This window comes from Sphaerodactylus townsendi, linkage group LG01 (genome assembly GCF_021028975.2).
Source record: "Sphaerodactylus townsendi isolate TG3544 linkage group LG01, MPM_Stown_v2.3, whole genome shotgun sequence".
Lineage (NCBI taxonomy): Eukaryota > Metazoa > Chordata > Lepidosauria > Squamata > Sphaerodactylidae > Sphaerodactylus > Sphaerodactylus townsendi.
Genome location: NC_059425.1, coordinates 98,326,360 through 98,353,310, shown reverse-complemented (window position 1 = coordinate 98,353,310; position 26,951 = coordinate 98,326,360). Strand labels below are relative to the sequence as shown.

The 26,951-nt window shown below is 43.2% G+C and overlaps 1 protein-coding gene across 4 annotated transcripts in view; it reads right to left on the bottom strand.

Moving 5' to 3' along the window:
• Nucleotides 1-26,724, bottom strand: part of RGS17 (regulator of G protein signaling 17) — a 79,972-nt gene extending 53,248 nt beyond the window's left edge. For 2 of the 4 annotated variants that reach the window (XM_048488530.1, XM_048488550.1), the window contains exon 1: nucleotides 26,600-26,717. The gene's annotated coding sequence lies outside the window, so the exon portion shown is untranslated. Of the gene's footprint in view, nucleotides 1-26,595 lie in introns of all 4 variants that reach the window. The other 2 variants (XM_048488559.1, XM_048488539.1) reach the window with 2 other exon arrangements.
• Between the last annotated feature and the right edge of the window lie 227 nt (nucleotides 26,725-26,951).

Here is a 26,951-nt window from a genome sequence, read left to right as displayed (position 1 = left end):
ACAAGAAATTTGTTGTTGCTGCTTCTGTTCCCAACTTCATTTTCTTTGCATCTTTCCTGTGTATATGCAGAATCCCAGCCAAGCTGGCTGCTAACATATAAATAGCAGTGATGCCTGTTGTTATATGATCAAAGGAAAGGATATCAAAGCTGAACTCATAATAATAGTAGTAAAGCTTCAGTGTTGTGCCTCTCATCCCCACAGGACCCCTAATGATGCTAAACACTTTTTCTGTGGGCTTTGTTTACGCTCTCCTTTTTTTTGGCAAGTGTTACCCATTGTCCTCAGGTACACAGAGATAAATATGTTGCTCCATTGGTCCCAGGGTACCAAGGATACCTTGTTTTTTGATTTGGGCAAATCATTTCTTCTTGTCTTTAGCAGCGCAATCCTAAGCAGAGTTACATTGTAGTTAATAATTAGGGTTGCTAACCCCTCCCCACCGAATCTCTAAAAAGCATATGATTAAAACATTTAATGTAATAATTACATGAACAATTACATGAATGATGTGATAACAATTACATGTAACATTTCATTCTGCCTCAACACTGTGCAAAAGTTATACAACACCTTTTTCAACCTTACAGACTGTTTATATCCAAAAGGTGCTATTAAGCTCACTATTCACTTAGAACCCATTTTCTCTTGGAATCCATTAGTATTTTTTTCCATTTGTGAGTAACCCCTCAAACATTTCCTGCGTATTAAAAATGAACTAACTGGTTGAGTCTAAAGTGATTTCTACCCTGCTTTAATGTATGACCTATTTATCAAATGTGAAATTATTTTCTGGAATGCACACATTCAGGCCACATAAATCTATGCATTTGTTTACACCACTTCACTTCAGGCAATCATTGCAGGAAATTGAATTAGAAAAGAAAAACAGCAAAGACGCTGCCAAGAGGGAATACTTTTATAATTCCGATTCTAATTCTTGTTTTATTTTCTTAAATGCACCTTCATAGCTTCAAAGCCAACCTACTCATTTGATTCTGCAAAGATGTTAGAACTTTGCAACAACAAAGTACTGTCCTCCTAAAAGCATCAAGAAGAATGCATTACTGGGAAGACATTTTTGCTTGTTTATTTGGAGAAACATAGATACAAACATGCAGATGGAGTTCTGACATCTTTCCATTATGATTTGCCACGTAGTATTCTGCCCTTCCGCCAAGCAGACTTCATTTTTATCATCAAAGAGCAGATTAAGCTGAGACAGTGATTGGCCCAAGATCACCTTGCAAGTTTGACTGGAATTTGAACACAAGTTTCCCCACTATAATATTTCCCACTAAAGATTATGTGTTTTAAAGAGTTGAACCTGATTCACTTTCCTTGCAGCCACACAGCAGCTACAGAGGATGACATTTTAAAAATCAGGAGGAACAAAATATAGCCCAGAATTTGGGGGTGGGGGGAGAGACGGGCTCATGTCTCCCCCTGCATTATTTTCCTGAGTTGAAATTGCTCCTGCCTGGGAGGACTTAGTAAAATGAACAATAAGTTTGGCCATAATTGCATACAATGAACATGTTTGTGGGGCTAAAGTAGAATCACATTTAGTACTGCCCCCAGCCTATGTGCTCTAGAATGTATTCAGAGACTCTAGGCATAGGATTCTCTGCATATAACTGGGAAGACTAAAAAACCAAAGATCTTTATTGTACACTTCTAGGTACATGGGCCCTCTAACTATATTCTAATGAAAGATGCATGGTTAAAGGTAGAGCTTGCCACCGCGATCTCACTCTTCTCACTCACAATTCTCATAGATGCTTAGGATATGTGAAAAGGGTTGTACAGAATACTTGCTACAATTGGTCTGAATGAAAAACAAGATTTTAAAAGGGGAGGTATGTAGGCAAATATACATCTCTTCCTCCTTCCAATCACTATTTCAAATCTAACCAAGATGGCTGAATCCCATTGCTGTGTAATGGGCTGAATCCATCAGCTTTTCTATTGGTGGAAAAGGGAGGAAGGGTCCCCTATGACTGCCCCAAAATCATATGCTAAGGATCATGGGACCTTCATGGACAAAAGCTATTTTGGACAGGGGCTGTAGTAAGGAAAAGAGTTGGATGAGTCTGAAAAAAGATGGCTGGATCCAGCCCTATTCTGTTCTGAGTTAATTGGAAATGGGATGTTTTTGCTATTTTAAATTGAATTACTGCTTTATAGTTTTATAGTTATTGTATTACATGTTGTTTGTATAAATGTTTGTGAACCATCACCATCCTTCCCAAGCCTGAAAGGAGAGGATGGTATAGAAATTTATCAGAATAAAAATAAAATAAAATATTGATGCTTCATGGATTATATCCGTATATCAACAGCATTTGTTCATTTCTGAGATAATAAAGCAGCACTATATTTTAAGAAAAGGAAGAGTTGGATTTATATCCCCCCTTTCTCTCCTGCAAGGAGACTCAAAGGGGCTGACAATCTCATTTGCCTCCCCACCCCCACAACAAACACCCTGTGAGGTAGATGGGGCTGAGAGAGCGCAGAAGAACTGTGACTAGTCCAAGGTCACCCAGCTGGCATGTGTGGGAGTGCACAGACTAATCTGAATTCCCCAGATAAGCCTCCACAGCTCAAGAGGCAGAGCGGGGAATCAAACCCAGTCCCTTCAGATTAGAGTGCACCTGCTCTTAACCACTTTGCCCCTGCTGTTCTCAGTGATATTTGGTATCACCTGGAAAACTGATTTATGACATGGCATATAAGATGCCAGATTATTCTGATGTTATAATCAAGTTGTCAATGTTCTTCCTTGAAAGGTCTCTCATACAAAGTTGTTGTGGGATAAATAAGCGTTGAAAGCTGCAAGTCAGAATGATTTATTGTCAACTCTGCAGGGGATTCATAGGCTAAACCCCTGTAGGAAGAACAACATAAGGGCAGCTTACCCAAAGAGGAACAATATGGAATAGGGCAAAAGTGCTGACATTGCCCTGAAAGAGTGTAGAACCACATCCATCCAGTCATAGAAACGAGATAAGAAATAAGTTATTTTAATTATCTGTATTCTAGGACAGCAACCAGCAATATAAAATCTAACAAAGTAAATATTCTAAAAATCAATATAAAAATTTAAAAACGAGCACAAACCAAGTCAGAAGCTATAATGTCTGAAGTGCAGAGCAAAAATAAAAATGTCAAAGAGGAGAAGTTGGAGAAGAAACCAAAGCTACAAATAAAACTATCCAACAGAGATAGACATTTGGTTAGGGTTGCCAACCTGCACATAGGGTCTGGAAATCTCCAGATATCAGTTCATTGGAGAAAATGGCTGCTTTGGAGAGTGGATCCTATAGCATTATGCCCTGCTAAATTCCCTCTGTCCCCAAATCTCCACAAACTTCCCAAGCTGGAGCTGGCAATCCTATATTTTGTCCATTGTCTGGTTCCATGCTGTCTTCTGCAATTAGAAAATGGCCAGGAGGGGCATTGTATCTACAAGACCACCTCTCCCTATAAAGCCCTCAGAGAGCACTATGCTCAACTGCCTCCAACATTTTAGTGGTTCCTGGCCCTAAAACTATCCAGCTGTCCTCAACCAGTACCAAGGCCTTTCCAGCTCTGGCTCCAACCTAGTATAACTCTCTGTCAATTCCGCAAGACCTCTAAGACAGATATGTTCTACATGGCATGTGGTTGAAGACAGTGACAGTAGAAAGTAAAGCTTGATCTCACCTCACCCCCTTACCTCCTCTATTTCTGCTGGCATATCCCTCCAGCATATTATTTACTGTGTGGCTGCCAGACTGGACCATTCTCCCAAGAGGCTATTCTAGGATTAAATGCCAATGTAGGAACGTTCTATTATTAGTGGCATTTTAATGGAATTTGTGGTTTTACATTTAAATGTTAAATTTAAATGTATTTTATTACGGTAAGCCATCCCAAGCCAGACATACAATAAGGGGCAGGCATGGTATAAATAACTTTGTTGTTGTTGTTGTTATTGCCCTTATAAAATGATTTAACTTCAGAGTCAATTCAGAACTGATGTCAACACATCACTGGTGATGTCACAGTGTCACTGGCAAGCGCTTCTCAGATAAGTCTGCCAGTGGTTGCTGGCAACCCTATCCCCCCGGAAGGTCCCAGGCACATCTTGGTTATCCTCAGATGAGGAATCAAATCCCCCCAGGGTCATACCTGGCCCAGGGGAGCCTGTGACAACTATTTGATGTGACACATTGCCCCACCCTGTGACTCTCATGGTTTCAGATGCCATGGACCTGGCAACTCAGTCCTGATACTGCTAAAGACCTTGGCAGGCACCTTTGAATCTTAATGCCATGTTTTGCCAGAGTGTAAAGTGCAAACATCTAAAATTATTCCAGAATGGTTTTTAGTTTTTTATCACTCTCTCTACATGCTGGCCTTGGTTGGGACATCATGATGGATTATTGCCGGTCCAACACTCTCTTTTCCTGTAATACAGCTGTTTCAGTAATTCCAGTCTCAGTGTACTAATCTGGCATCTTGCCTCCAAAAGGACCCTATGGTGCTCTTTCGTTCCTATGGCATATTCGGAAGTAGCAGTCTGTAGTGCTTTCACCTTGCGTGAAGAGAAACAAATAAAGGGACAATCCCATACAAAAAGGAGCACACTGGGGAAAAAAAGTACAAACAACTACCGTGATAGGATTAGCTGCCTGAAGGTTTTCTCCCCAGCTGTAGCAGCTCTGCTGCCTTAGAAAACACTTTTTTTAAAAAAAAGAAGTATTTTCATGAAGTACACTGGGTACTAAATTTGCCTTCAAAACAAAACACACACACACAAACCATCACAGGAGGTATAGTAACAATGGATGTGAATAGGTTGTACATGAGTGCAGTTTACCCTCATGAAGTCAGTGTCACTAAATCAGTTTAAATCCCTTCCCAGGCTCCTAGGCTGAAGTGCCTGACATTATTTTTAGGCAGGAAGCTCCAGGCTTAGTAATGGGGTCCAGCCATTGTCTGTTCCTCTCATACTCATGATGGGCTACAGCCACATTGCAAGCAAGTCCCTAAGGGAGGCATGGAAACTATGACCCTGCACTCATCACCAGGTCTTCATCCTTTGCTGCTCCCATCTGACATTACTTGTAGGAAAGTCTAGCAAATTTTAGAGAGGGCAATGGTTACAACATCCCAGATGAAAGAAACACGAAATAGTTAATTTGTCAAGTGTTTGTGCCACTGAAATCATTTTTTTAAAAAGCAAATTCTGTTTGAAAGCTGTTTTTTTTTTCGTGGTGGGGGGCGTGTCACAAAGTAGGTCTGTGACTATGTGAAGAAGTGTTGTGGTAAACTGAAGAGAAGGAAAGGTTGCTCCAGAGGTCACATTAGGACTTCTTTTCCAGGTTGTGAGCTTGCATGGGCCATAATCTGGGGAAAAGGTTATATGCAACAGCAAACCAGGGACTATGTTCAAATCAAATCCTGTTAATTTAATTTTGTAATTGAAGAGCACTATTAGCATGCCTTCCAAAACAGAATCTAATATTCTGTCTTGCTCAAGAAAAAAGCAGCTAGAAAATGTCCTTAAAAATGTAACTGTAAGAAGCCACTTAATTCATAGAGTCTAATAAACAAATACGGACATTGATGTGTATATGCAAGTATTTCCAAGTATCTGGTCCCTCCATGCCATTTTGGTTGTTTTCCCCAGAATTCCAAATTTCTGGACTGTTATTTTCAATGGGGGACTCTAACTGGGAGGCTGGAGGGGCTGCTTTTCAAGCAAATGAAACCAAGATTGGTAATAGTAACCAAGATTGCCTAGTAATGCCCTGTCGACAAAAAACTCCCCCCAAGTTTCAAGTGAGTCAGGTCAAGGTGTCCAGTTCAACAAGCCCTTAAACAAAGCACCTTCAGCCATTCTACTTGTCTCCATACTTCATCAAGGTAAAGAAGCCAATAGACCAGGGGTAGGGAACCTGCGGCTCCCCAGATGTTCAGGAACTGCAATTCCCATCAGCCTCTGTCAGCATGGCCAATTGGCCATGCTGGTAGGGGCTGATGGGAATTGTAGTTCCTGAACATCTGGAGAGCCGCAGGTTCCCTACCCCTGCAATAGACAAATACACAGACACAACTACCTGCAAAAGTCTATGAATGCAAACAGAACCAACAAGCTCAAAAGGACCAATGTGAAACCAAAGACTCTAAGTTAAATCAACTGAAACAAGCAATACTGTCTCATGGGCTCAGAATCAGCCAGCCAGGAGTCCTCTGATAAGGAGAACTAGCAGGATGATTCCACTGTGCTGGAACCTCAGTCAACTGATCCTCAAGCACAGCTAGAAGCCTCACAGGATGCAGACAAAGCTGGCCCAAGTCAAGAGTTGGAAGCCAGAGTGTTTGCAGAATCACCACAAGCTACTGAGGGCCAGCCTAGCAGTCCCCCCAGCTCACCTGAGTCTGTACAGCAGCTGAGGATTTGCACCTGGCAGTAACTGAACTCTAAAAGGTGCAGTGCACGCTTGGAAGCCCTACAACAGTGTAGAGAATGCTGTGAGTCAGCTCAGGATCAAGACTGAGCCACAGCACAAACATATAAGAGATTGCTTCAGGAAGTGGAAGTTGCAAAAGCAACCTTGTTAAAAGCCTGACCGCTTTGTACCATACCTGCTTGTAGACTGATTCCTTGAAACTCTGCCTTGGACCGGCTTGCCTGACGTCATTTGTACTCTTGACTGCCTCTTACCAGACCTGCTTGGACTCTGTTTCTCTGGACTCAGAGTAAGATTGCTTTCTTCCCATCTTGCTTCTATGTATGCTATTAGTGGGAATCTGGGAGCCTGGCAGGCCAGGACATGCTGTTGTGAGACTAACAGAACTAATGTCCAACCAAAGTGTCCAACCCAACTTAAGCGAGGGGCACAATTTCAAGCCCCATAGATCCAATGTCAAAATTAAGAATCAAATCATCATGATTGGGTGGACAAATCTAATGCTCCCCCTAATTTATTTATCTACAAGCTTTATATTTCCCTTTCTGCCTGTACAAGAACCAGCAAGGTGGCTACCTACTTAAAATATATGTGATAAAATTACAATATCTGATCTCATTACCTGGGAATGCTGCCTAACTCTCCCCCCCCCCTCCCCAGTTGCCCAGGAAGCCTATTAAATGGAGGAAAAACAGGCCTGGGAGCTTTAAGTGGCCTGTTATATAAAAGATAAAAGAAATATTTGGGATCTATGAACTTGTATTCTGAGAACTCCACAGACCAATCTGAATACTCAGATATACCTGCAGAATATTGTTAGAGTATTCTTTGGATATATATTTTGAGTGGAAATATCAAAATGCATATCTCTAGTTATACTTCCTCAGTCCAGTCTACCTCACAGGGTTGTTCGAGGCTAAGATAGTGGCAAAGAGTACTATGTAAGCCATTTTGGGTGCCCATTGGGGAGAAAGGTGGGGTATAAATGAAATAGACAAATAAATAACCAAGCAAACTAAAACACAGTGAACTTCTGAGCAAAGACAGCAGGAGTGACCTGCAGACCTTTGCAAGTGAACTCAGTGCTGGTGTATGTGTTGATGAGGCCATCACAAGGAAGCTGTTTTGAATGGGATCACCCATTTGCAAACCTACATTTATCTGCAGGACCTCACTATGTGGATTGCTAGATTTTCTCCATGTTACCCTAACCTTCCAACAAAAAATGTCTGAAGTCACACCAACAAAATCTATCATTCTAAACCTTATCCTAACAGAAGGTCTGAAATATCATGAGGAAAATCTTCCCATGCATGGAAAGATCCTTTGCACACAAAAATGAAGTAGTCTAACATGTGGAGCAATTTGTAACTCTCCTCATGGTAGCCTCATATGCACTTCCAACTCTAAGGGAGATAGAATGAGTACCAGTGTGATACTGTGATTAGAGTGTTGGATTAGAACTGGGGAGAATTCAGGTTCAATTCCTACTCTGCCATGGAACTCAGTGGATGACCATATTTATTTATTTTAGATATGTCTGTGCTGCTTCTTCAGGATCCTGCTTGAGACGGCTTACAGTTAAAATCTCACATTATTAAAAGCAAGCCATTAGGCATACGCAGCATGAGAACTATCCATAAAACTGAGACAGATTATTAAAAGTTGATGCGATAAAATCCCCTAATTAAAAGCTGGAATTAAAAAATGCTTTGGCTTGACACCTAAAAGAATGTAAAACAGGTTCCAGGGGAGCCTTAAGGGAGGGGGCATTCCAAACGCAAAGCACTGCCACTTAAAATACCTTGTCTCTTGTCATTACCCACCTCACCTATGAATGGCAGGGGCACACAGAGCAGGGATTGAGAGGAAGATGTTAACTGGCAGGCTGGGAGAAGACTGTCCTTCAGGTATGCTGGCCCCAAGTCATTTAGGGGCTTCAAGGTAAGAACTAGTCTTTTGAACTGTGCCCAGAAACAGATCAGTAATTAGTGCCAGTCTTTCAGCACAGGAGTGATACAACCTCTGTAATCAACCCCTGACAATCAATTTGGACTAACTGGAATTTCCAAACCATTCTCAAAGGTGGCTTCGTGTAGATTAAAATACAGTAATGCAGTTTGGATGGATTAAAAGCATGGATCACTGTTGCCAGATCAAGCTTTTTGTGGAGCAGCTGTAACTGTTGAATCGGTGACAAAAAGTACTGTGTCATGGAGGAGAACTGAGCCTCCAACCACAGGCCAGGATTTAGTAGTACCCCCAAGCTATGAACCTGCTTCTTCAGTGCAACTGCTTCCACCCAGGAGAGGTTCAATCCACAGTCCCTGAACAGCTTCTCCACTGACAAACAGTACCTTAGTCTCATCAGGACTGAACTTCAGGTATTTTCTCCTACTAGGGCTGTCAGGATTGAGAAATACCTGGAGATTGGTGGAGCATGCAGAGGAAGGAGTTTGTGAAGGGGAACAATCTCAGCAGGGATGGGATGTTGTAGAGTCCACCTTCTGAATCTGCCATTTCCTCCAGGGGAGACATCACAGTCCCTAGGCACCACCCCCAAATCTTCATGAATTTTCCAACTTGGCAACCATAGATCTCTAAGGTCTGGAGTTCAGTTGCAATTCCAGGAGAACTCCAGGTAGTTAAAAAAAAATTCATGTATAGTACAAGAAACATTTCTATTTACAGATGGATCCCTTCTGAGAACTTCCAGCCCATTAATTCCTTTCAGAATAGCATTACCAGAAAACTTGACAAAATAGAACAGCACCCATTTGCCTCATTCGTAAATTAATGCTATTATTCCAGGTGTCCTTAACTTTTAGATACTAAGAAGGTATGAAATTCTCATAAAAAGCAGCCTCACCCAGACTCATGAAGCAATAACTTTCTTATAATCTAAACCGCAGAAACACATTAGACTGGAATATATAAATATATGTAATTGTCAGCATCCACAATTACGGGAATTCATTAGGAGAACAGAATATACAAGATTGGTCTTTTCCATTTAAATATGGCATACATGTTTTTACCCAACAAGGAATGCTAGCCTGTATCTGACCACTCCATTAAGCAAAGTTTGAAGCGTTCCTCCAGCCTAAGCAGCCTTCCTCCAATTTAAGTGGTAGGCAGCCAATCGGGGCGGGGGGGGGGGGGAGACCAGAGGCCAGGGACGGCGTTCCAGTGCTGCCTCCAAAGTGGCAATTGGCGGTGTGGGTGCTGGGCAAGAAAAACTCCATTCTCACCTCGGAACACCCATAGTTGAAAATGGCATAGGCCAACATTTTTGGTGGCGTAAGTCTGCGCCACAGAAGGGGGAAGTTCCCAAACGTCCTTCTGCCCCAGGAATGCCCTGAAAGCCCCTTCTCCATGCCAGTGTGGGCATTTACGTTGATAGCCAGCTGCCACAGGAGTCAGCTTCTGAGTTTGGGTGCTGCCAAAGCTGGCTGCTGAAGTAAATCCTGTGCAACCCATCTGCCACTTACTGAGCATCTTCGGCCCTCCCCACCCCCCACTTTGGATTGCACAATATACTTTCACTTTTATTTCCTATTTTTGTACTTAATGTGTACCATCATTAATATATTTTATTGCATTATATTATAACAATAAATGTAATTGTTTTGTCATCTTAATGTAAAACTAGAGAACAGGTCCCAAGGATTGGGAGGGGGTTGATGAGAGGGCTCCTAAGGCTCCAGAAGTGAGCGCTCAGCCCCCCAGGCCACAGGGCTATACCCATGATGTGGTCCACATGATGTGTTCTTTCAGAACTAAAATAGATTTCTTTTCATTATTTATGATACCAGACATCTTGGATGAGATCAGAGAGGCTCACATGAATTTTTATTGGGGCCAGAAGTAAAGTGCTTGGCCAAAATTATGGGTGCATTGTTGTGCCTGCAGGTTTGTTCCTCCTCCTCCTCTTCTTTGTATCCTCCTTTTCCTGTTACCCCTTTTTCAGTTGTTGTTCTGACAATGGCAGTCCAGAAGCTCCTCAAGAAGTGCTCCTGAGCACTTACTTATTTCTGAAAGGGGATGGGCTGCATGGCATCCCTTGTAATTTTTCCCCACCTCATCCATTTCAGAGAAACTAAATCAATGTGATTTTGGTTCCATAAACTAACATAACTGTCTCAATTTAATCCATTTTCAGCACACATCAGATATCTTGGCAATTTGTATCTATGGGTGAATAGTGCCAGCGCAGTGCTCTTTTGTGGAAAAAATGTTCAACTCAAAGAATCCCAGGAAATGTGTGAAGAACACATTAGAAATTAAAGGTGACGAGAATGCTAGTCTGGATTGGCCCTCAATGCAAAAGTGGCTATTTTATGGATGTGGACAGAAGACCAATTAAATTTTTCAGACAGGCAAGGAAAGTTAGTGAACTGAATGATAAAGCCATCTACTTATCATTTGCTGGTTTAAGTTTGTTTTGATCAAATTTTATCAAACAAATCTAATGTAGCAATCTAAATCGAATTAAAAATGGACTGATAACCCCACCCGCAATACAATGCACTGAACCACACCTTTGCATAGCAAGTTCCCCACTAAACTTTCCCTTTTCACTAGACACAGTGTGAAACAGAATTTTCTCTGTGATGCACCTCTGAAGATGCTAGCCACAGATGCAGGTGAAACATTAGGAACGAGATCTACCAGAACAATTATCTATTGAGTATTTATTAAGTTGTTATTAAGAGGAATCAAGCACAGTCCCAAAGAGATTAGACGTAAGCTTTACATTTTCACTAATGCCTTGAACTCAGGAAGAGTCAGAGAGCATTTACTCTTTAAATTAACACACAATGCAGAATTGAAACTACTGACAATACTTCTGATGTTAGCAGGAAGGTTCACAACAATCTTGCTAAACCAGCTAATTGGGCTGAACATTAAAAAGAAAGAAATTAAGCAAAGACCAAAGGAATATATCATTCACCTAACATTTCATAGATGGAATTAGAGGAATGATTCATTAGGAAAAAATAATTGCCCTAAACTATTAGCCATTTAAAATATAACTCAGTTTTCTGCAGTGTGTGAAATGCCTGGGTGCATACTGCAAGGTCCTTTAGTATTTGTGGGCTTACAAATCTATACGCATGAACAGCACTACAGGCAAAATGCATCCACCCTCCGCTTAGCGGTTTAGCTTCTATTTGGAGACTCATGACAAGAGGATGAAACCTGAAAACAGTTACAAGAACTTGTACTAATAATGTTTTCATAAGACATCCCCCCAAAACAAACATAGAATCAGAGGGGCAATGGTTTATGGAAACCAGAACATCAGGACTGTCCCTGAGAAATAAAAGCAATCAAAGAGCATTTCTACACACAGGTCAAGCATACCCAATGCACAAGTAAAAAAATGGGAGTCTGAGAAGAGGCTGTAATAATCTATGGCAAAAAAACCAGAATACACAAGAAAGCTCTCCTTCATGACTTGAAATGCACAGGAGTGACAGAAGAGAATTACTGAGCTTTTCATGGATGATTAAGAACCAAACAAAATGTTAGGAACTGTTACAGGACCTCTGTCCAGGGCCACTGAGAGGAAGGACCAAGGGGGGGGGGGAGGAGTACAAGTTCAGGAGGACCAAGTCAACTTGAGAGCCTATGAAGTCAGAATAATCCTAAATTCAGTGAAAACATTTTAACTTTATATTAAGTGCATTTCTCCCTGCAGCCACTAGGTGCACAGGGAAGGCAATGCCAAAAGCCAGAAGCTCTGACTTGATACTGTTTCCCATGGCTTTTTTCAGCAGTGATTTTTGGGGGGAAGCTCTCCAAGGATCTAAACCATTAATATTACAACAAAGCTGAGGAGGATTTGCCAGACTGCAGCCTGCAACCCCTGAGAGCATTTAGAGGGGGAGATAGGTGCCCTGGTACCATGTTTTCCCCAAAATAAACCCTACTCTGAAAATAAGCCCTATCATGATTTTTCAGGATTTTTGGAGGATTCTTAAAATATAAGCTCTCCTCCAAAAATAAGTCCTACCGGTAGTTACAGATCACGAATCATGGACAATGCCCCATGCTCCCTGCCACTGAGGCTGCTGCTTGGGTCATACGCAAGGGGAAGCAATGGGTTGCCGAGAGCCCGCCTTAATGAATTGTGAAGGTACCGTATTTCCCCTAAAATAAGCTCTACCCCAAAAATAAGCCCCAATGCATCTTTTGGTGCAAAATTTAATATAAGACACTGTCTTATTTTTGGGGAAACACAGTAATCACATCAAGCTGATGTCACTTCCAGTGTCCAAACCATAGAGGGTTGTTTCTTTTTTCTTTTTTTTACAAATCCTAGAGTTCCCCAGTGTCATCATATCACTTCTGTTTTTTTGCCAGAAATGACAGCTCACTGGCACCATGCCAACATGCACTGATATTTTCCCCACTGTTCTCCTGCTGGCATTTCAGGCACTGGCAGGCAACAATTGGATCTCCTGGGCCAGGCAACCTTTATGCTGAGATGAAATACTTTCATAGTATAACATGTTGCTAAGTCCATCGATCAACATGGTATGCCTTAGCTTCTCTTGCCTTCTAATTCTTCTGTTCCCCCTTCCAATTTTTAAGTCTCTTTTTACCTCAACCTTACCCAGGCTGTGCAATTAAAATATACTTAAGTGTAGAACAGAAATGTGTATTCCTGTTTCCTAAGAATTTACTGAGGTACAAAGTGTGGTTTTTTTCTCCACATTTTATATGCATTACAATCTTTATTGATCAGTGCTAGGGCTTATAAATGTGGAATAATGCATACCTTTGGTGAATAGCTAAGTTTCAGTTTATATCAAGGCAAACAGAGGTAAAGTGGCTGCAGCCAACTTATGGTGATCCTGTTGGACATGGGTCCCTAACATGGTGCCTGAGGGTGCCCTGGTGCCCACCAATACCTTTTCTCGTGCCTTCAAGTGTTTTTAGAAAGTAGGTGGGGTTAGGTGGGGCTTTTAGCCAGCAGGTTTTCCAACTGGCCATTGAAGATTTGCAGATTTTTAAAAACATCACCTTGGATGTAGTTGGATGTAATTTCTTTTTAAAAATTATAAGGTTTGCCCAACTAAGAAGAGAGCAGTGGGGTACTGATATGGTGCATCTCTAAAAATCTAATAGCATACCCAGAATATCAGAGCAGATTCCATCAAAGTTCAAACACGAGTTTTCCCTTTTAAGACAGGTTTCAATATTTATTTTGAGCTCTTATTTCTGAATCTGGTTCAGAGTCTTTACAGTGGACTAAGACTGACAGAAAGCGGAGGGCAAACAAGGAGATTCAATGGCGTATTTCCACTGTTAATATTAAATAACTTGTATCAACTGAGCTTGAAAACAGTGATCTGCATTAAATACTTTTTGCAGAGCATATTTAACGGCCTTGTGAATTAACCACTCAAACTTAGGTGGAGCTTGGAGTTCGACCAGAATTACAGCTGATCTCCTGGCAACAGAGATCAATTCCCCTTTTTAAAATGGCAGCTATGGAAGGTAGAGTCCCTCCCCTCCTCAAATTTTTCCTTCCCCAGACTCAATTCCCAAATCTCAGGATTTTATCAAACTAGAGGGTAACTCTACTTGCACGTAGACTCTCCTGACAGTGGGCCAAAGGTTTTGCTTGTTCCCAACTTCAAACTGAGGCTGTGCAACTTTTATTACCCTTCAAATCAAACACTATTCATCAAACCATAGTGCAATCCAACCCACTGGTGCCACTGAAATATGGTAATTTTTTTGTGTGGCTGAAAAAGTAAAAACAAAACAGGTTTCTTCCTCCTAGCTACTATGAAAATCTTGCCAGTGCTTAAATGTTGTGAACTTGATTTGTTTTGAGGTGCTGTGTGGTTTCCGGGCTGTATGGCCGTGTTCTAGCAGCATTCTCTCCTGACGTTTCGCCTGCATCTGTGGCTGGCATCTTCAGAGGATCTAATAGGGGATCCATCAGAGGATCTGATAGGGCATCTTCAGAGGATCTTAAGATGCTGCTACAGATGCAGGCGAAACATCAGGAGAGAATGCTGCTAGAACATGGCCATACAGCCCAGAAACCACACAGCACCTTAGTGATTCTGGCCGTGAAAGCCTTCGACAATATTATTGGTTTGTATTTCTATCATTAATCATATAGTACCTGACAACCCCTGGCAGCAAAAAGAGGAGTTTAAAGTCTCTAGAAGGTTGCCATTCATGTCTTGGCAGGCAGTTTTCATAAGCCTGCTCTTGCTGCATTAAGTCCCTCCTCCTGCCCCTGGCTGGTTGCCAGAGGGACCTGGTGACCCTGCCAGAGGCCTGACATCCCCAACCAGGCCAGGCTTAAGAGCAACATAATCATGCACCATTTTTCTTTGGGGACTTTCAGGCATTTGCCCTAATCTCTGGCTCGCTTGCAAAGGAGGCAATGTTGCTGCATCTTTCATGGTACAAACAGCTCAGCTATGACAGATCAATACAGTCCAGGACTAGTACTGAATAGCACATTTCCCTACTGGGTTGGCCAGTCTCCAAGTGGGGTCTGGTGATCTTCCAGAATTACAACTGCTCTGAAGACTACAGAGATCAGTTCCCTGGAAAAAATGGCTGCTTTGGAAGATGGACTCTATGGCATTAAACTCAACTGAGGTCCCTCTGTTCTGTAAATGCCACTTCCCCAGGTTCTACCTCCACATCTCCATTAACTGCCCAGCCCTGGCAACTCTTGTTTCCTACTATTAAATATAAGAGATTTAACAAAGGCAGCATTTCAGGGAGGAAAAATAGAATGTTGTATTCAGCCAGCTCACATTTTTGAGCCAACAAAGTTGAATTCTGCAATCAGTATAAATTATGCACAGTTACATATTTTCTTAGTTGCATAATCTAGAAGAAGAAAAGTTTGGATTTATATCCCCCTTTCTGTCCTGTAAGGAGACTCAAAGGGGCTTACAATCTCCTTTCCCTTCCCCCCCCCCAACAAACACCCTGTGAGGTGGGTGGGGCTGAGAGAGCTCCAAAGAACTGTGACTAGCCCAAGTCACCCAGCTGGCATGTGTTGGAGTGCACAAGCTAATCTGGTTCACCAGATAAGCCTCCACAGCTCAAGTGGCAAAACGGAATCAAATCCGATTCTCCAGATTAGAGTGCACCTTCTCTTAACCCAGGGGTAGGGAACCTGCGGCTCTCCAGATGATAAGAACATAAGAACAAGCCAGCTGGATCAGACCAAAGACCATCTAGTCCAGCTCTCTGCTACTCGCAGTGGCCCACCAGGTGCCTTTGGGAGCTCACATGTAGGATGTGAACGCAATGGCCTTCTGCGGCTGTTGCTCCCAATCACCTGGTCTGTTAAGGCATTTGCAATCTCAGATCAAAGAGGATCAAGATTGGTAGCCATAAATTGACTTCTCCTCCATAAATCTGTCCAAGCCCCTTTTAAAGCTATCCAGGTTAGTGGCCATCACCACACTCCCTGTGGCAGCATATTCCAAACACCAACTCTAATGCCACGTTAGCATTGAAGAAGTGTTTCCTTTTATTGAGTCCTAATTCTTCCCCAGCATTTTCTAAAATGAATGCCCCCTGGTTCCTAGTGTATTTGTGAGAAAGAGAGAAAAATGTCTCTCTCTTGTCAAGCATTTTTCTACCCCATGCATAATTTTGTAGGACTTCAATCCATATCCCCCCCTCAGCCGCCTCCTCTCCAAACTAAAGAGTCCCAAACGCTGCAGCCTCTCCTCATAGGGAAGGTGTGCTCCAGTCCCCTCAATCATCCTTGTTGCCCTGTCTCTGCTTGCACTTTTTCTATCTCCTCAATATCCTTTTTTTTTTGGAGAATCTGCGGCTGACTGTAGAACTGGACACAGGTACCTCCAAGTGTAGTCGCATCCAACTGCTTTATATAAGGGCATGACAATCTTTGCAGTTTTATTATCAATTCCTTTTCTAATGATCCCCAGCATAGAGTTTGCTTTTTTTTCACAGCTGCCATGCATTGAGTTGACATTCCCATGGAACTACTTCAACTTCAAGACACCCTAAATCCCTTTCCTGGTGCCTGTGGACTGATAGCACTGACCCCTGTAGCGTATGTATGTGAAGTTTGGATTTTTTTGCCCTATGTGCATCAATTTTTACATTTTGCTACATTGAACTGCATTTGCCATTTCTGAGCCCACTCACCCCTAATTTATCAAGGTCCGCTTTGGAGCTCTTTCAGCAATCCTTTGTGGTTCTCACTCACCCTACATAATTTTGAAGGTATCATCCTGCAAACTTGGCCACCAGCTACTCCACCCCTACTTCCAGGTCATTTATGAATAGGTTAAAGAGCACTCCTTAGTCCCTGCAAAACAGATCCTTGGGGACACCACTCCCCGACATCTCTCCATTGTGAGAACTTCCCATTTACACCCACTCTTTGTTTCCTGTTTCTCAACCAGTTTTTTAATCCATAGGAGTGGACTTCCCCTCTTATTCCTTTCATTGCTAGAGCTTTCTCAACAGTCTCTGGTGAGGGAACTTTGTCAAAAGCACTTTTGGAAATCCAAGTAGACAATGTCCACCGGTTCACCCCTGTCCACATGCCTGTTTACACCCTCAAAGAACTCTTAGTAAGTTTGTAGAGACAGGATCTGCCTCCCTCTGCACCAAAAAGCCATGCTGACTCTTTCTCAGCAGGTCTTGCTTTTCTACATGTCTTATAATTTTTATCTTTTAATGATAGATTCTACTAATTTACCAGGAACAGATGTCAGAACTGACTGGCCTGTAATTTCCTGGGTCCCCCTAGATCCTTTCTTAAAGATTGGTGTGACATTGGCCATCTTCCAGTCTCTCAGGGATGGAGCCTGATTTCAGGGATAGAGTTGCATATTAAAGTGAGAGAAGATCAACAATTTCATGCTTGAGCTCTTTTAAGAACTCTTGGGTGAATGCCAATCTAGGGCCAGGGGATTTGGTAACATTTAGTTTATCAATGGCTGCCAAGAACTTCTTCCTTTGTCTACCACTATCTTAGCTAGTTTACCCTGGATTTGCCTCCTAAGAAGCTTGGTTCCAGGTGCAGGAAATGTTTCCTCCCCTCACCTCCTCTTGGGTGAAGACAGATGCAAAGGGAATTCATTCAGCTTCTCTGCAATCTGCACCTCTGCCATCTTTTAGCTTACACCCTTTGTTCCTTTGTCATCTAATGCGGGCCTACCAAGCTTCCCTTGCCTGGCTTCCTGCTTTTTGATGTAAACTTGAAGAACTGTTTGTTGCTGGTCTTGATGTTCGCATGGCTTAAATGCGTTCCTCATAATCCCTTTTGCCTCCCTTACATGCTAACTTGCTTCTCTTTTTGCCACCATTTAGTGTAAGTCCCTCTCATATTCTCTCATAAGCTTCAAACTATTGGACTTCCACATTTTTCTAAAAAAAAGACATTTTCTTTTTTTTTCCTGATAATTTCCTCCAACCTCTCTTGTTAACCATGGTGGCTTTCTTTTGGACTGGGTGCTGCCTTTTCTAACCTGTGGAGACACATTTCCAGCTGAAAGGCTTTTAAGACTGTGTTTTTTAAATAACCTCCAAGCACATCCTGGACAGTTTTGACTCTCTTTGATTTTCCCTTTCAGCTTCCCCTGCGCACTCATCCCCTCATCTTTGAGAAATTTCCCTTTCCTTGAAGGAGAAGCCGAATGTCTTAACTACATTTTAGTAGTTGCCAACTTGTTAATGCTGAGGATACTTGAATCCTGGACAGCATTGGTGGTTAAGCTGTTCCCCTATCGGCTCAACAACACTTTGACTTCCTGCACCAGGTCCTGGGTCCCACATAGGAATTAGATCTGGGATCACTCCTCTCCCCTGGTTGGTTCCTACAACCATCTGCTCCTAAGCCACAGTCATTTAGGCATATCCAGGAATGTTCTCTCCTTACTACTTGACCTGAACATGGCCATTTCCAGTTTATATGGGGATAGTTAAAATCACCCATTACCACTACATTTTTTTGTTTTTGTTGGCTCTCTCTAATTTCTTTTTTCCATCTCAGAGATCCTCTTTGTGCACTTTGGGTCAGGGGGGACGATAATATATTCCTAATATTAAACTGTCCTTCACACCTGAGTATTGATATCCACAGTGATTCTGTAGGGGAACTCAACTCTACTTGCATTGTCTATTTTATGTGATACTATGCTCTCCTTGATGTAAAGGGCAACTCCACCCCCAATGCGCCCCCTGTCCTATCCTTCCTATAGAGGCCTGTAGCCTGGTATAACAGCATATCCCACTGGTTCTCCTCATTCCACCACATGTCTCTGTAATGCCCACTATATCAAAGTCCCTCCTTCAAAACTCTGTACTCTAGCTCTCCCCATTTTTTAGGTCGAATGCTTCTACCTATTAGCATAGAGACACCTGTATACGCCCTGTCTCTGTGTATCCTTAACCTGGGAGTTTATGTGCTTTACCCCTCAAGTGCTTTTGTAGACACTATCCCTTGTCACATGCACATTGCTATATGTTCGCTTGCTTGTATGTGGTTGAGAGTTTAGAAAAAACTTCTCCCTCTCTGTCTGCATCCCCCACTTAGATACTGGTATTCCGAACCGAAGTCACCTCAGCTCCTGTCGGCTTTTCCCCAGTGATCAGTTTTCTCTCTAAAGCTGTTTCTGCCACCTTTTTAATGTTGGTATGCCAGCAGCCTGGTTCCTCTTTGGTTAAGATGAAGTCCCGTCCCGTTTGTGGCTACAGGCCTACCTTGTCCCAAAAGGTTCCCCAGTTCCTGATACAAATCTGAAACCCTCTAGTCCTTACACCCTCACCTTCTCATCCACGCATTTGAGTACCCTGTATCTCCTCATTGCCTAGCTTCGCCCTGCTGGCGTGGAAGCGGAGGTAGCATTTCTGAGAATGCCACCTTGGAGGTCCTGGACTTCAACCTGTTTCCTAGCAGCCTAAATTTAGCTTCCAGAACCTCCCGGCTACATTTCCCAATGTCGTTGGTGCCAATGTGGACCACAACTGCTGACTCCACCCCAGCACTGTCTAAAAGCCTATCTAGACGAAGCGTGACATCCGCAACCTTCGCACCAGGCAGGCAAGTCACTATGCGGTCATCACGCCTCTCACAAACCCAACTCAATTGGCCATGCTGACAGAGGCTGATGGGAATTGTAGTTCCTGAACATCTGGAGAGCCGCAGGTTCCCTACCCCTGTCTTAACCATTATGCCACGCTGGCTCTCTGACACACTGGTAATGTAACGGATTCTATGTCTGCAAATCATTGAGAGCTACAAAGATCATTAAAACCCCTTATTCCTCTTATCTTCTGAGATCTGAGGACACACTTAGGACAAATGTATCTTCCAAAACCTTAAGGGAAGAAAAGTCATGAAAATAAAAGTTGAGACTTTTGAGAGTTGAGAATTGTGCCCATTCTGTGCCAATTGCCAAACCTATCTTTCTGCACAGTCTCACATGAAGACACGTGAAACTGCCTTATACTGATTTACACCATCAGCCCATCAAAGTCAGAATTGTCTTGGACCAAAAGCAGCTCTATAAGGTCTCCCGCTGAGATATTTCACATCACCTACGGTCTGGACCTTTTAAACTGGCAATATGGGGGATTGAATCTGGGACCTTCTGCACAGAAATCAGAGGCTCTTCTGCTGAACTACAACCCTTTCCCTCCTCATGAGACAGTATCCTACCCAGCACAATTGGTCCAGTTATACAGTGCTATTTTTTGGCTTATATCCTCTCTATGTATGCAGATCTGCTTTCAGGGCCAATTGTGGCCTGGATGGCATGTACCAGACCCTTTGTGACTGACCCTGCGTAAGGTTGCCAATCTTCCAGAATTAGAACTGCTCTCCAGGCAACAAAGATCAGTACCTCTGGAGGAAATGCACCTTTGAAGAACAGACTGGATGGGAATCATATCCCCATTGAGCTCACTCCCCTGGCCAAACTCTAGCTTCCCCAGACACTGCCCCCAAATTTTCAGGGATTTCCCAAGCCAGAGTTGGCAACCATAGGCCCTAGAAATTCCTGTACAGGTTTAATTTAAGGTGTAATGGAGAACCAGTCAGAAGACTATGTGGAAGCCACTGTAGAGTGTCCCTTCCACAAAACTTCATGGTACATTAATCCCAACATATCAGCCGATCCTACCCTCTTATCCTCATTTTTTAAAATTGTTGTAAAAGTTTGTATACTGTCCTCTGTAAAGGTAGTGTGAACATTTAGTGCAGTGATGGCGAACCTTTTTGAGACCAAGTGCTCAAATTGCAACACAAACCCCACTTATCACAAAGTGCCAACCCGGCAATTTAACCTGAATGCTGAGGTTTTAGTTTAGAAAAAAGCGGTTGGCTCCCTCTTCCTCCACCCCACCCGCTTGAGTAGGGGTCAGCTTGCTCTAGCCTCCAGCAAGTTCCACATGCACCGCTCTGTGCCTCTGTAGCATCTCTGCCTCCTCTGCACCCCCCCCCCCCGGCAGCAGTCACCTGGAGCATAAGCACCAGGCCCACCAGCCGAGTCCTCCCTGCTCACCGTGGTGCATGCACATCATGCTCAGTTGCCCAGGCCAGCCTAGATATGTGTGTGCGTGTGGGGGGGATTTTCCGCCCCCCCACATGATGAACTCTGTGCATGCGTGCCCACAGAGAGGGCTCCGAGTGCCATCTCTGGCACCCGTGCCATAGGTTTGCCATCACTGATTTAGTGGGTCTTGAATGTATATTTTGGGGAGGGGGGCTGAACATTCAGCTATTGAATATTATCAGTGTTAACAGGAAATTTTTCAGTTGACTCTCACTTAATGTGAAAGGCCAAGAAAAAATGAAGAAAATTCAGAAAACCCTATTTTCCCTTTCTTCCTGGGCTCCCTCCTCCCACACATAAAAAATTATGAGAACTACCGGTATTTTCTCATTTGGAATGAGTATGTTACTCCAAATGTACAGTATGAAAAGTATGAGAAGCCTGTTCAGTTTTCCTGTGGAAAAACTGCAAAATTTGGAAGTACATACACACACACAAAATACCTTATGAAATGGTTTTTCCTTTTGGAATGAGTGGAATGTTTTATTTTAAGGTAAGATTTTACTCAAAATGTCTGTATATGTTCATATATATAAGATAATCTACATCATTTCATAATGGTCATTTCAGGAATATGTAATGAAATGTGTATTTTTAATGATAAACAAATATACTCATGGCTCCACCTTTTGTGTTTTTTTTCCTACGTCTGAATAGCAAAACTCAACTTTAAATTTTTCCTACCTTCCAAATGGCAAAACTTAATATACACATGTTAAGGTGGTATGGAGCAGATATTTGCATCTCTCCCTGAAATACTGGGTATGGTTGCAATTTTTCTTGTAGAAAACAAAGGTAGCAAAACTTTGAAGTTCCATGGACAGATATGCCACCCAAGTTATAAATGTTATTCTATAACTGATGTTGTTGCTACACTGGTGCTGTTTAGGAGTAAAATAAGTTTAGGTTTGATAGTAAGTATTGCTGATGTTTCAAGTTTTCTGCAATTTTTTATGTTTTTTAAAAAAACATTAAAAAAGCTGAAGCCTTTCCAGAAATTTGGCACCTCTACACCCAGTCTACGTTTAAACCTCTCAGAATCTTGAAATGCCTTGAAAAGTCAGGGGATTCTAGAAGACAGGCATCTAGGTCAGGAGAAGCAAGAATAGGGAAGGGCAAGATTGTTCCTGGAAACCCCATTTCATTTGTAACTGCTGAGACTTTCCCCTCCATTTCTCTTCCCTGTGGCTTCAGATACACAGCTTGCTTCCCTCTGTCTACCTCTTGCCCGCTTATCAATGAGCAAAAAGTCCAAAAAGCTTTTTTGAGGAAACTATTTCACCCTTGCGCTGATATATCCCTTAGCTCTTTTCATCTGAATGCTAGCAATGACTGGAGGGAGCCGTCTAGAATGGCCAGAAGTCAGGCAGACACAGAGTAAAGTAGAAACACAGGGATGGTGTGTGAGAGTCAATAGATAGCTTTTATCCTTCTGAGTCCAAATGCCCAGCCCGCAGCCGGGACACAGAATGGCTAGGGGTTATAATCTGCCATAACTTTATGTCAGTTAGGGCCAAGGCATGGGTGACTTCAGCACCTGTGTGGTACTGCCTATGTTTATCAGGAACATGATGCAGATTCTACCAATTAGATACTTCACATTTTCAAGATTAGGTGGAGGTGGTATGAGAGAACCCACACTGTGAGTCATGCAATTGGGCCATCTGCAGGAAGCCAAACAAAATGTCCTTAGTGCAAAAGTAGAGTCAGCTGTGTCCTAAACATATGAACTCTACAGAGCAAAGCAGAGAATTAATTGCTGTACAGTTACTTATCCCTATTAAAGGGAAATGGGTCCCAGTATATGATAAACTGATTGGTGATTAAGCTGGTCAAAAATGAAAAACTGGTGAGAAAACTCATTTGATTTCTTTGCCATTGTCTATTATGATAAATCTCACAATAGAAATTAAAGGTGTTCATACATGCATGTGAGAACTCCCATTTATCACCTATCAGCTCTACTGTATGTGTATGTTAAGTGCCATCAAATTGCTTTCGACTCATGGCAACCCTATGAATCAACGTCCTCCAAAACATCCTACAGTCAACAACATTGTTTATATCGCTTATCGCTTATATACAACCTTTCAACAAAGTTTCCAAGTCAGTTCAGGGGAAGCAATTGACACATTTACATGTGACAGACCTGAGATGACAGGATGAACTCAAGAAAATCCTGAGGCTACCAAAAGAAAGGGAAACCATTTTATCCGAATTGTCACCTCATCCTAAAACATAATATTCTGAGAGAGAAGGGCTACATTTTAAAACTGTCCCCCTAAAAACCTGTTTTAGTACCAAAATGTGTAATGGAATATGTAAGACAAGAGTGCCTCTAAACATATATGAGAGTACATTTTAATCACCATAAGTATCACAGCCTGTCCATGCCTATGAGCCAAAGGTCAGGACTTCCATCCCTATGATTGTACATCCAGGCAGGCTTCAGTTCTAACGTAGTTCTTTTCAGAAAGTGACCATAGGTGACAAGGAATATTCAAACCACTCCACTGGCAGATAACTGATTGATAAGAAAACTAAGCTGGAAGTAGAAGCAATGCAAATCACAAACAACAGTTAATGCTATAAGATAACCCTGTGACAATAATGTGATAAATTTCACTTTAAGGCACATGACATTGGTGATGCATGGTAATATGCATGGTTTGGGGGGGACCCTCTAAAATAAATGCAGGAGGGGTTAGGTACTTGAATTTAAAAGAATGTCCAAATAAATTTTAAAAACTGTAATTTTCCAGTTTTTTAGATTATGCTGTCATTTCATACTCTAAAACAAACCTCATCACATCATTTAATTCCAATTTAAAATTGTTGGCATCAAAGAACAGTCTTGACTGAGTCACCCTTGTAGCCCAAAGTGCTTTATGGACCAGGGGCTAAGGAGTGAAAAAGGAAACAGGAGTAGACAAGACAAATGTAAGTAGAAAAGAGTAAGGATCCATCAGTCTTCACAGTTCTTGGAGAGAAAGATGGAGGTAAAAGACTCTGAAAGGTGTACCTCCTCCCCTGCACACATGCAATGCCCAAGAGGTGGAGTCAGCAGTTCTGGCAGGCACTTCAGAGAAAGCCTGACATTTCACTCACTGAATGACAACAGTAGATTTTGACTACATCTGCCTAGAGGGCTGGTGCTCTCTCGCTCTCTCTCTCTCTCCTTTGCCCAGACAGGATGATTGGGGTTCTGGTACCACCTTCCAGCAGCCAGCCCCTCCTCCACATTGTTTGTGTGAATGTGTACTTTTGCTTGCCTCACTTCCAACCTTAAGCCCTCTGATATTTTCCTAGAAAGAAAGCAATGGGGAAAAGAATCCAACCAAGTCTGAGGATCTTGCTGATCTGGCAGAACAGAGAGGACAGGTACCTGCAAGGGAAGATCTGGCCAGTATGGAAAGGAAATACATTCTTGGTCATCCCCATGAATGACGAGAAGAATGTCTATAAGCCATACACACACACACACACACCACACACACCACACACACACCAAGCAGCTACTATGATTTGGAGGGGAGACAAAGAAGGGGGGTGGAGGCATTTATTCTATAAGATACCTTTATGAGAGGAGATAACAGCCATGACCTTCTTTTTGGGAATAAACCCAGTGGAGAAAGTTAAGGAAATGAAAGCCTTTTTTCACACCTGCAAGGTGGCATTGGTCTGTCTTACATTTGTCCTCCACTCCATCTTATGCCTGCTTCTTTCCTCCTCGTTCTCCCCCCCAAATTTAAACAAGACCTTTCTCTCCCTCCCCAACCAAACTTTGCTTTCCTGACTTGAACTGTTTCTAAATTCTCAGCTCCCAAACCCATGGAGGAACAACTTTGCAGACACAGTATGTGTGGTGGGTCCACGGGGAAGCTACAGACCTCCAGGTAACCTTCCTTGGCCTTGTTAATATTCCTCCTTCCTCTGGCTGAAACATCCTCTGCTCTTTCACCTGCAGAACTTTCCAGTTCCTGTCTTCTTGCCCTCCCCTACTTTTAAGGACCATGTGTTGACAGAAGAGTGTGGCGCGACACCCTGAGTGAAGCCGCAGTGGAGGCATGGCAAGGCTGTGGCGAGTGCGTTCTGGGGCAGGGGTGGGAGCAGCCATGGCAGAGGCACAGGGCGCGCCCCCTGGGGCAGAGCTTCCCCTCGCTCTACCTCTGGTTGACAGTAGCTGTGGTAGGCTTTGGGAACACAAGACCTCTGGGGGGGGGGGGTGTTAGAGCACATTCTAAATACTCACATGGGGAGAAGAGTTTGGGGGGCTGGTAACCATTAATGGTTTAGCCGCATGTCTGATGCACCACCTTCCCCTCTCCCCTTCTTTTTGCTCTGCTGAGGAGCTGCAAACCCTGGAGCAGCCTGGAGTTGAATAGGTCAGAAGGGGAAAGGACAGGCTCTTCTCTCCCCCAGCCCCACACTTTGAAACTGGGAACTGTGTTATGCTTGGCTTTGCCAAAGGTCCCAAGTAGACCTGCACCCTCATCTGACAGGCTTGTTGGCCTTTCCCAAAGAGCCTGAATTTACACCTTGGGAAAGGAAGGGGGGCAGGGAAAAGGATAGAATATGCATTATTTGCTACCAAGTAACTTCTGACCGATGAAGGAACGGACTCTAAAACAACTTTGCTCAGGTTATGCAAACTGAGGGTCGTGGCTTCCTTCATGGAGGCAATCCATCTCATGGTGGGTCTTCCTCTTTTCCTACTGTCTTCAATGTTCCCTAGCTTTATTGCCCTTTCCAGAGAGTCTTTTCCAGTGACAGAAATGCAGTAGCTTCAGTTTGGTCATTTTCGCTTCTACCAACATAATTACCAGATAAAGCTTTTCTTTATCAGGCAGCGAAGAAGAGCGAGGGGTGTTTGGTATTTCCAGTGTCAAAATTATGTGTAATGTATTTATAAAAACGTTCAAGAAAAGGTGAGGCTGAAAAACTTTCTCTTTAGGTTGGGTTTTTAAGTGTGCAGAGAGCCTGAGGGAATATTCAAACATTTGTAAATAAATAAAACAATGTAAAAGTATAATTATTCATTTACAATTCACAGTGGTCAACATAATCTATCCTATCATTTAAAAGAGATGTAAACTATATAGGTTGATTGTATACATACATATAAATAAAATATGTTTATGATACACGGGAGAGGGGGCGTCATTTTGTACTTTTGCCCCCCTACAAAAAAATATAGATCTGGCCCTGCGGGGAAGACACGCTCAGAACCTCTCTCTCCCCCCGCTTCCTGCATCATTGGAGAGAAACAACATCTCCCCCTCACCCCCACCCACAAACGCGCATCTCAGCCAGTCGCCCACCAGCCCCATCGGTTGCCCCCTTCAGCGCTCCCCGGCTCGCACGCGCAGACAGGCGAGCCAGTCCCTTCCTTCTCCCGAACGGCGCTGCCGCCCCCCTCCCCTCCCCTCGCCCATCTTTTCCTATATGGCTCTCTATATTGCCATGCATCGGTCTATAAAGCCGACATTTTGGTGCCATTGATTGTCCCAAGCTGAGGTTGAAAGAAAAACGGAATGCCTTACCCACCCCCGGCTGGATGGGTGTGATTGGCACTGAACGGTCCCAGGGAAAGGCTGGTGCAGCTGGTCGCTAACGGAGCTGCTTGGCTGCCATCCGCTCAACTTCAGCACCCAGCCGGCAGGGAGAGAGGAGGGGAGGGGTGGAGAGGGGAAGGCAGGGGAGGGACAGAGGGTGGAGAGCCAAGGCTAGGGATGCGCATGCGCCTCGCCAGCTGTTTTGGCCCCAGCAGAGCAGCTGGAGTTTCCCCGCTTCTCCCAAGCGTGACTCACTCCGTTGCCCCCACCCCCCACCCCCATCGGCTCCCTCCTCCCCAGGGAGATTCCGAGGAGGAGGCCGGAAAGAAAAGGGCCGGGTGGAA